This window comes from Tursiops truncatus, chromosome 7 (genome assembly GCF_011762595.2).
Source record: "Tursiops truncatus isolate mTurTru1 chromosome 7, mTurTru1.mat.Y, whole genome shotgun sequence".
Lineage (NCBI taxonomy): Eukaryota > Metazoa > Chordata > Mammalia > Artiodactyla > Delphinidae > Tursiops > Tursiops truncatus.
This window is the reverse complement of record NC_047040.1, coordinates 12425162-12435236: the sequence shown is the minus strand read 5'-3', so window position 1 is coordinate 12435236 and position 10075 is coordinate 12425162. Positions and strand designations below refer to the sequence as shown.

At 36.1% G+C, this 10075-nt stretch overlaps 1 non-coding gene across 1 annotated transcript; it reads right to left on the bottom strand.

Moving 5' to 3' along the window:
* Nucleotides 1-9364: 9364 nt before the first annotated feature.
* LOC117313078 (small nucleolar RNA SNORD91 family) lies at nucleotides 9365-9466 on the bottom strand. The gene has a single exon (XR_004527540.1). It is a non-coding gene; the product is annotated as a small nucleolar RNA SNORD91 family (small nucleolar RNA).
* Between the last annotated feature and the right edge of the window lie 609 nt (nucleotides 9467-10075).

The window sequence follows — 10075 nt, the reverse complement described above, 5'->3', positions numbered from 1 at the left end:
TGTGATGGTTCTTAGCTTTCGGCTTGGGGCCAATTTGTCTCACTTCAATCTGCATGAAAATTGTTTTAGGAAAAGGCAAAAAGGTATTTCAAAAACCTCCAAAATTTCTTGCTTATCTCCTTAACATTGATTATTTAGTGTGTTCATCATTATTTGCATTCAGTGTACAGGTTTTGCATCTTGTTTCATTGCTTATTTACAACTGGTTCAAACATTGTAATGCATTTATGTCAAAGAGTGTTTTTCCTGTGCTTTCCTCTAAGAGTTTTATAGTGTCCAGTCTTATAGTCTTATATTTAGGTCTTTAATCCATTTTGAGTTTACTTTTGTGTATGGTGTTAGGGAGTGTTCTAATTTCATTCCTTTATGTGTAGCTGTCCAGTTTTCCCAGCACCACTTATTGAAGAGGCTGTCTTTTCTCCATTGTATATTCTTGCCTTCTTTAATCAAAGATAAGGTGACCATATGTGCATGGGTTTATCTCTGGGCTTTCTATCCTGTTCCATTGATCTATATTTCTGTTTTTTGTGCCAGTACCATACTGTCTTGATTACTGTAGCTTTGTAGTATAGTTTGAAGTCAGGGAGCCTGATTCCTTCAGCTCTGTTTTTCTTTCTCAAGATTCCTTTGGCTATTTGGTATCTTTTGTGTTTCCATACAAATTGTAAAATCTTTTGTTCTAATTCTGTGAAAAAAGCCATTGGTAATTTGATAGAGATTACATTGAATCTGTAGATTCCTTTGGGTAGTATAGTCATTTTCACAATATTTATTCTTCCAATCCAAGAAACTTGTATGTCTCTCCATCTATTTGTGTCATCTTTGATTTCTTTCATCAGTGTCTTACAGGTTTCTGAGGACAGGTCTTTTGCCTCCTTAGATAGGTTTGCTCCTAGGTATTTTATTCTTTTTGTTGCAATGGTAAATGGGATTGTTTCCTTAATTTCTCTTTCTGATCTTTCATTGTTAGTGTATAGGAATGCAAGAGGTTTCTGTGCATTAATTTTGTAGTTAACTTTACCTGCAACTTTACCAAATTCATTGATTAGCTTTAGTAGTTTTCTGGTGGTATCTTTAGGATTTTCTATGTGTAGTATCATGTCATATGCAAACAGTGACAGTTTTACGTCTTCTTTTCCAATTTGTATTCCTTTTATTTCTTCTTCTTCTTGATTACCGTGGCTAGGACTTCCAAAACTATGTTGAATAATAGGGGCAAGGGTGGACATCCTCATCTTCTTCCTGATCTTAGAGGAAATGCTTTCAGTTTTTCAGCATTTAGAATGATGTTTGCTGTGGGTTTGCCATGTATGGCCTTTATTATGTTGAGGCAGATTCCCTCTATGCCCACTTTCTTTTTTTTTTTTTAACATCTTTATTGGGGTACAATTGCTTTACAATGGTGTGTTAGTTTCTGCTTTGTAACAAAGTGAATCAGTTATACACATACATATGTTCCCATATGTCTTCACTCTTGCATCGTCCTCCCTCCCACCCTCCCTATCCCACCCCTCCAGGCGGTCACAAAGCACCGAGCTGATGCTCGGTGATGCTGATGCCCTGTGCTATGCGGCTGCTTCCCACTAGCTATCTACCTTATGTTTTGTAGTGTATATATGTCCATGCCTCTCTCTCGCTTTGTCACAGCTCACCCTTCCCCCTCCCCATATCCTCAAGTCCGTTCTCCAGTAGGTCTGTGTCTTTATTCCTGTCTTACCCCTAGTTTCTTCATGACATTCTTTTTTCTTAAATTCCATATATATGTGTTAGCATACGGTATTTGTCTTTCTCTTTCTGACTTACTTCACCCTGTATGACTGACTCTAGGTCTATCCACCTCATTACAAATAGTTCAATTTCATTTCTTTTTATGGCTGAGTAATATTCCATTGTATATATGTGCCACATCTTCCTATGCCCACTTTCTGGAGAGTTTTTATCACAAGGGATTAATCTCCAAAATATACAAACAGCTCATGCAGCTCAATATCAAAAAAGCAAACAACCCAATCAAAAAATGGGTAGAAAATCTAAGTAGACATTTCTCCAAAGAAGACATACAGATGGCCAAGAGGCACATGAAAAGAAGCTCAACATCACTAATTATTAGAGAAATGCAGATCAAACTACAATGAGGTATCACCTCACACCAGTCAGAATGACCATCATCAAAAAATCTACAAACAATAAATGCTGGAGAGGGTGTGGAGAAAAGGGAACCCTCTGACACTGTTGGTGGGAATGTAAATTGATAGAGTCACTATGGAGAACAGTATGGAGGTTCCTTAAAAAACTAAAACTAAAACTACCATATGACCCAGCAACCCCACTACAGAGCATATACCCAGAGAAAACCACAATTCAAAGAGACACATGCACCCCAACGTTCATTGCAGCACTATTTATAATAGCCAGGACATGGAAACAACCTAAATGTACATCGACAGATGAATGGATAAAGAAGATGTGGCACATATATGCAATGGAATATTACTCAGCCATAAAAAGGAATGAAATTGGGTCATTTGCAGAGACATGGATGAACCTAGAGTCTGTCACACAGAGTGAAGTAAGTCAGAAAGAGAAAAACAAATATCATATATTAACGCATACATGTGGAATCTAGAAAAATGGTACAGATGACCCTATTTGCAGAACAGGAATAGAGACACAGAAGTAGAGAACAGATGTGTGGACATGGCTGGGGGGAAGGGGTTTGGGATGAACTGGGACATTGGGATTGACATATATACACTACCATGTGTAAAACAGATAGCTAGTGGGAACCTGCTGTATAGAACAGGGAGTTCAACTTGGTGCTCTGTGGTGACCTAGATGGGTGGGATGTGGGGGTGGGATGGAGGGCCAAGAGGGAGGGGATCTAGGTATACATATAGCTGATTCATTTTGTTGTATAGCAGAAACTCACGCAACATTGTAAAGTAACTCTATCCCAATTGAAGAAAAAAGAAAACACATTGCAGTGTGGAGGAAATATAATTAGAATCATGTGCTGCCCACTATCACAGTGTACTGCATACAAAATTATGTACTGAGTTATTGTGTTAAATAATAGGAAAGTTGACACTTAAGTAGGTATCTTCAGTTCATAGTTTGTATATGTGTTTGAGTGTTTAGTGAAGTTCATCAGAGATTCTAGGTGGGCTAAGCAAATCATTATTTTTCCAATTAAAAATAATGGAAAACAAGCTGTAGCTCTCTGAAAAGTTTCTATCCAACACATTTTAGGAACAGATTAGATATGAATAAAAGAGATTCCCATAGTGCTTACTACTTCTTATTACTGGAGATTACCAATGTTTACCCAAAACAAACTAGTAACAATATTTCACCCACAGTGATTTAGATAAATACACAACAAATACCTCGTTAAATTCAACACTTTTGTGTTTCTTCAGCAATTTTTATCAGACCTTGAAGAAAGAAAAATATAGCAAATGGTAAACCAAACTTATTAGATAGAAATTAAATGAGAAATTAAATGAGAGAAAAAGTAATTGTGCAGTTATATATTTAAAATGTATCCTACACATTGTAGCATATATACATTAATATGTAATTATAGAATAAATGATATTAAAATACAATAGGATAAAATATATAATTGTAGTTATAAATATAGAATTACATACTATCATACTTCTTTTTCAGAATAGAGAGGGTTATGCGTTATTTTTAATTTGCCTTACTATCTTTGCAAATATTTAATAATGATAGAAGTATGTGTGTGATATCACTTGGTTAATTGATTTTGGTATCCAAATAAAAATACAAGAATTCACCTGCCTGTTTATATTTGTATAATTTTAAATGTGTTGAATATATATATTAAAAAGAACTATCATACACATATACATATGCATGCTAGTATGCGATCTGAGAGAGGCAGAGAGAACAAAGGAGAGAAAGAGATTTTTGTCCCTATAAATTTTGAATGAAATTGATTCAAGTTTCCTTTGGCTTCATGTTATTTGAGTAAACATTTTGAGAGGATATATTAACTATTTTGTAGAATTTAACTGTAAAAATATTTTAAGTCAAGTTCAATCAAATTACTACTTTGGGGTATTATTTTCAGATTGTTCATGATTTCATTTTACTTGGATATATAAAATTTCCCCCAAAAATGCAATGACCATGAAAATTGTTTACAGCCACTTAAAGCAGAGAAAATCACAGAACGTTAAGTCCCTCCCAACTCCCCCGCCCCTTAAAAGACCTCTTAAAACAGCATGATCTGATCTATCACATACATTCAGTCTTCTAATGGTCTCCACATTTCAAATTCATTTATTATGAATTTTTGATAAAATATTCAGATGGTCTGCTAATGTGCATGCTGGAGAAAAATAATGTATAATTGGGCATTTTTTTAAATTAAAGTAACTTAAAAAAAAATAAAACCATAGCTCTATTTGAATTTGAATTGCCCTTAACCTCTTCAGGAGGAAGACATAAAACTGAGCTCAGCCAGAGCATAGTGAGCTTGTGAGCCAGCACCTTTGGCAGCCATGGGATTTCTGCCCTGCAGGAAGCCCTACCACAGAGCAGCTATGGCAAGAATTAAGAGGACATCAAAACCTCAAACAAGCTACACTCCAGTGGGTTTGGGGAGAAACAAGACACTTAAACATTCCTGGTATGGTTTCCTTGGAAACATCCATAACAACAACTCTGTAATACTATGGGTTTCTGTTTTCTTAACCCTTCAGGGCATCAATTGAATGAAAACTTCCTTGAGGAAATATTTCAAGTGACTAGGTGGACTGGAATAAATTAATCTCAATAATGTGTGGCCTCTGACCCCTTCCCATAGCCCAAGGTGAGGGGGCCAGCGTAAGGGGGGCAGTAAAGCAGGGAGAGGGAGGAATGTACACATTCCAACTTATGAGAGTTTACTTCATAAAAGAATTGCATTGGCACTGTTTAGAGGTGACTTGTGTGGAAAAATAACAAACACAACAAGCAAATAAAAAGTTAACTACCTGTGGAAGTCCCCGTCAAATATATTTAGTAAAGGGGAAAATCCCAAACCCAAAGGGATGTATAATCACATTATCTAAAATGACAGAAAACAGCTAACAGGCCTTGAATCATGTGCATTCAAAATGAAATAAAGGTTTATGAAAATTTTATTGGGCCAAACATTATCTAACTTATAACTCAAAGGAAATAATTCAGAGCAATCATCTCATTCAATTAGCTGAGAAAATTATGCACTTAGGAAAGGTAGGGATGGGAAAAAATGTATAGGGATATTGCAGTCTTTAAACTTTTGAGGTGTACTATAAGAAACATGATTACTAAGAGGTTTAATTATTTGGCATGTACTAAACAAAATAATTAGATTATGATAACTAATAATGACTGTAATAACTATAAGAATAATAATAGTAAGAAAACAAGGAAGAAATAGAAGAAACAGAATGTCTTCTACTAATTTAAGATATTTAAAATTATCAGTGATACACCATCTGTGAGAATTTTTCTTAATTGGAGTTATTCATTAAAAATGTGATCAGATCTATAAACACAGATTATGTTTTTCTTAAGTTATTACCAAACAGGAGTACTGTGGAGCTGGAGTAAATTAAAAACCATACTACTCAAAAATATACTTGTTAATTCCTTCATCTAAGACTAATATCTTTATCAATCATTATATAATCTATCTAGTTAAATATATTTTTAATTCATAAATTTAATTTTAAAAGACTTCTCTATATTGAATAGCTGATATTGATGATCAACAGAGTCAAGGAATTCTATCAAATAGAATCTTGATTTAAGGAAGTTTTGACGTAACTGAGCTCAAATTATTTGAGTTTAAAATACATGATTTATAACTAATTATTTGGGAGTAGTTACAAAGTCATAACACTTGTGATTTCCATGAGATCAGACTGCTAATAATATTATTATTAATAATAATTAATGATTCTTAATAACAGTAAATTTTTCCACATCTCTACTCAAAAAGGAACTTACATTTTCAAAGAATTTTTTTAGATTATTAAAAAAATATTTACATGATAAATGATCTATGTTATCAGAACACACAAATATTGTACTATTTTAACTATGAATGCACCATAAATTGAAATATATAGACACTATATAAACTATCCTCTTCTACTTCCTGTTTTATGCCTCTAGGCCTAGTCAGGCTTGTGACCACAAGGAATGTGGCCTTTGTTCAGACATAAAAGGTGGCTGCCAGTGGCTCCTCCGTCTTATTCATTCAGACAAGTAGACCTCATTTCCTCATCCAGTGAGGTCCCAAATGTTTTCATTAATGTCATGCTCAGGCTGCTGAATTAGTAAGAATGCTGTCTTAAAGAAAGGCAAATAAGAGGGGAACACTTTTGGAGAGAGGAGTTGCCTACATTTTGCCCAAAAGCTAACTAGTTCATGAAAAGTAAGTAATTTATCACTTATTTGATGAATGTAACAAGTTTATTGACTCATTTACAGGTAAAAATGGGTAAATCATCCAGTTTCTGAGCATTTCTTATAATTTTTGATAAAGGATCTGATAAGGTCTAAGAAAGTATCATGGTTTCCATTTAACACCTGTTTCCTACCACAGGGACTTCAAGTTCTTCCTAGTATATCTGCCTTTTTCCTTCCTACTTGACATGAGAATTAAGATACTGCAACAGAGTGAGCAAGTAAGGCATGAAACATAGAATTCTTTGTCCACTTAGGATACAGTACAATTTCATGGCAGTTCACTCTTTGAAACCCTTCAATGAATTCTCACTGTATGAAGGAGAGAGATTTCCAGGCAGTTGTCCAAGTGTTACACTCTATAGGCCAAAAAACAATTTGAAAGGGAAAGAACAAGTAAGAAGGAATAATGAATGACATTGATAAAATAATGCTTTTCATGAAAATCAAGATTGATCAGGAAGGTAACAGCATGCTCCTCTAGAAATCATGGAGATATCTATGTTACAATTGGCTACAGAAAATCTAGATTAGAGAAGACACAAGTTTTTATTCTGGATCTTCCAAGGAGATATATTCCCTAGGAAGCATCTGAATATGTTACAAGATCTTCAAATAATGCAAGTGCGGTGTTTTATCCAAATGATAAGCAATGTGTCAGAGTCCAGGAGAAGGAGATGGGAAAACATAGCAAAAGAAATAAGGCTGAGGATCCAACACTTAACTTGAAGCAGGTCTAACCCATCAACAAATAAGAAGCCCTACATTAATTACAGCTCCCATTGGAAACAATTTAGCATCTACTTATGCTTGTTTGTTGTTATCCTCTTTTAAAAGTTTTATTGTCCTCTTTATCACTACCCATGAACACATACTCATTAAAGATCCTAAAGATCATGTTCGTTCTCTAGTCCAGATCTGCCTGATTCCAGACAGAATCTGAGCATCCTGCTTTTTTAAAAAAATATTTATTTATTTGTTTAAATTATTTATTTATTTTGGCTACTCCAAGTCTTAGTTGCGGCATGCGGGATATTTAGTTGCAGCATGAGGACTCTTAGTTGCAGCATGCAAACTCTTAGTTGTGGCATGCATGTGGGATCTAGTTCCCCAACCAGGGATCAAACCGGGGCCCCCTGCATTGGGAGCGTGGAGTCCTACCCATTGGACCACCAGGGAAGTCCCTGAGCATCCTGCTTTTGGATCCATCAACCCTTTCCATCTCTGGCCAGGACAGTAGTACCTTTATCCCAACACAGTCATCAGGAAGCCCAAACCCCAGCACCTATCCACATAGTCTCTGTCACAGAATTCTAGCCTTTAAACACGAAGGCTCACACAGAGGACAGGGCACCCATGTGGCGCATCAGTTCATAAAGAAATCTGAAACACATAGAGGAGAAATGGAATATGACGGTGAAAATATATGGTAGAAGGTGGGCCAATCTCAGGCAGAGCTCAGTTGATAAAGGAGATAATAATCAATGATTAAGCATATAATTGTTTCCAAGAGAAGTGAAAACAGGGACCGACAATCCTAAACCTAGAGCCATAAGAATAGGAGCAAAGCAGGGGGTGTTACAGTGAGTGGAAGAGAGACAGTATCAAAAGTACAGCAGCAGAAGAGAGTTCTATAAAAAAAAGCCCTCAGAATGCAATTCCAACAACAGAGGATAAAAAACAAAGGAGAGAGGGGAAAAAAGGGAACAGAAATGAATGTGTAAACTGCCATTAGACAAAAGACTAGCAGTCTGAGCAGTGTCAGGTTTCACTTAGTATTAGTTATATAATTCTCCACTAACAGGGCCTCTCCCCAGAGAGAAGGCCATCATCTATGTCTTAATTTAATAAATATGGCCAAAAGAATGAGCACATTTCTCATAATAATTGGTTCATAATATTTGGTTCATGAATGGGCCTCGGGGGTCTCTACACACTGCAAGTCTTCCTGCCCCAGTCAGCCAGAGCCATCTTCTACAAACACAGTCCTGATTATGACCTTTTTCTGTTTAAAATCTTCCCTCATTCACTCCCGCTAAGACAAGATCATACTCCTATTCCTGGAATTCAGAGTTCTCTGGTATCTGGCCTACAACTCTTTCCAACATTTATTTTCTCTCCTAATTCTACTTTCCACATTTTCTACTCCAGCCAAGTTGAACTGCCAATCATTCCCTATGCATACATTTCTACAAGTTCCTCAGCCTTCACAGCTTTTCCATACTATTTCCTACTCAGTTTTAGGTATCATTCATGACATGTTTCAAATGCCAATTTTTCTATGAAGAAAATTTCAAGTAGGTCCTGGCTTCCCCTAATTCCCACAGAATTTCATGTGTATCTTATGAATTTTTCTCTCTCTGCCCTGTATTAATTGTATGTAAGTGGATGGATGGATGGGTAAATTCATACATCCTAAGATATTTCTACTACTATTGTAAATGAGAGCTAAAGACTATCTATGTGAAGTGCCTCTGAAGTCAGAGAAATCTGTGCTTGAAGCCAGTTTCCATTAGTTTTCTAGCTGTGACGTTAAGTAAGGTTTACTTAACCTCTTTTAATTTATCTTACCTGTTAAAGAAGGAGGAGAAGGAGGATAAGGAAAGTAAAGAAAAAAGAAAAAAAAGATGAAAGATACTAATAACATATTTAGCATAGTTCTTGGGAAAATATATTCAATTAACATTAGTTATTAACAATACCAATATTATCAATTAGCATTATTGTAATTATTAGCAGTAAACCCTTTCAGGTTGAGTTTTATACACTCCATGATGCCAGGTACTATACAAGATACTCAAACTTATATTTGCTGAATGGGGGTTTATCTGTTCTGTTTCATTTATAAAAATCAATAGGACAAGAGTATACTCAGAATTAAAGGAATTTTGGGTAACATAACAGAAATGGAACTTGAAAATGAAAGGAGTTGCATAACTGGGATGCTTCAGACAGGTTCAGACATTTTTTAATAGAAACATTATTGGCTGAAAGGGGCATTCTTAAAACAAGGATGTGATAGGGCTTCCCTGGTGGCGCAGTGGTTGAGAGTCCGCCTGCCGATGCAGGGGACACGGGTTCGTGCCCTGGTCCGGGAAGATCCCACATGCCGCGGAGCGGCTGGGCCCGTGAGCCATGGCCGCTGAGCCTGCGCGTCCGGAGCCTGTGCTCCGCAACGGGAGAGGCCACAGCAGTGAGAGGCCCGCGTACCAAAAAAAAAAAAAAAAAAACAAGGATGTGATAAAGAAGGTAGCAGAGCGGAGCATAAAGATCGGTAACAAAAAATGAATAATTCTAGAAAAACTGTCCACAATGCAATAACCATAAAATAGAGAAATTGACAAATTAGAGCAGGTGTTCATAATATTTGGTTCATGAATGGGCCTCGGGGGTCCATGAACCTCCTGAAATTGTGTGCAGTATTTGTAAATGAGAAAGAAGCCTTGCTTTCATCAGATTCTCAAAAGGATTTATGACTCAAAAAAGGAACACTTTCTTGAGAATGAGCATATCAGAAAGGTCAATTAGAGATCACACAGAATAAGATGATAAAATTCTGCTTAATGTAGGCGTGTTGTTTGGAACGCTTAACGTGCACTGTGAG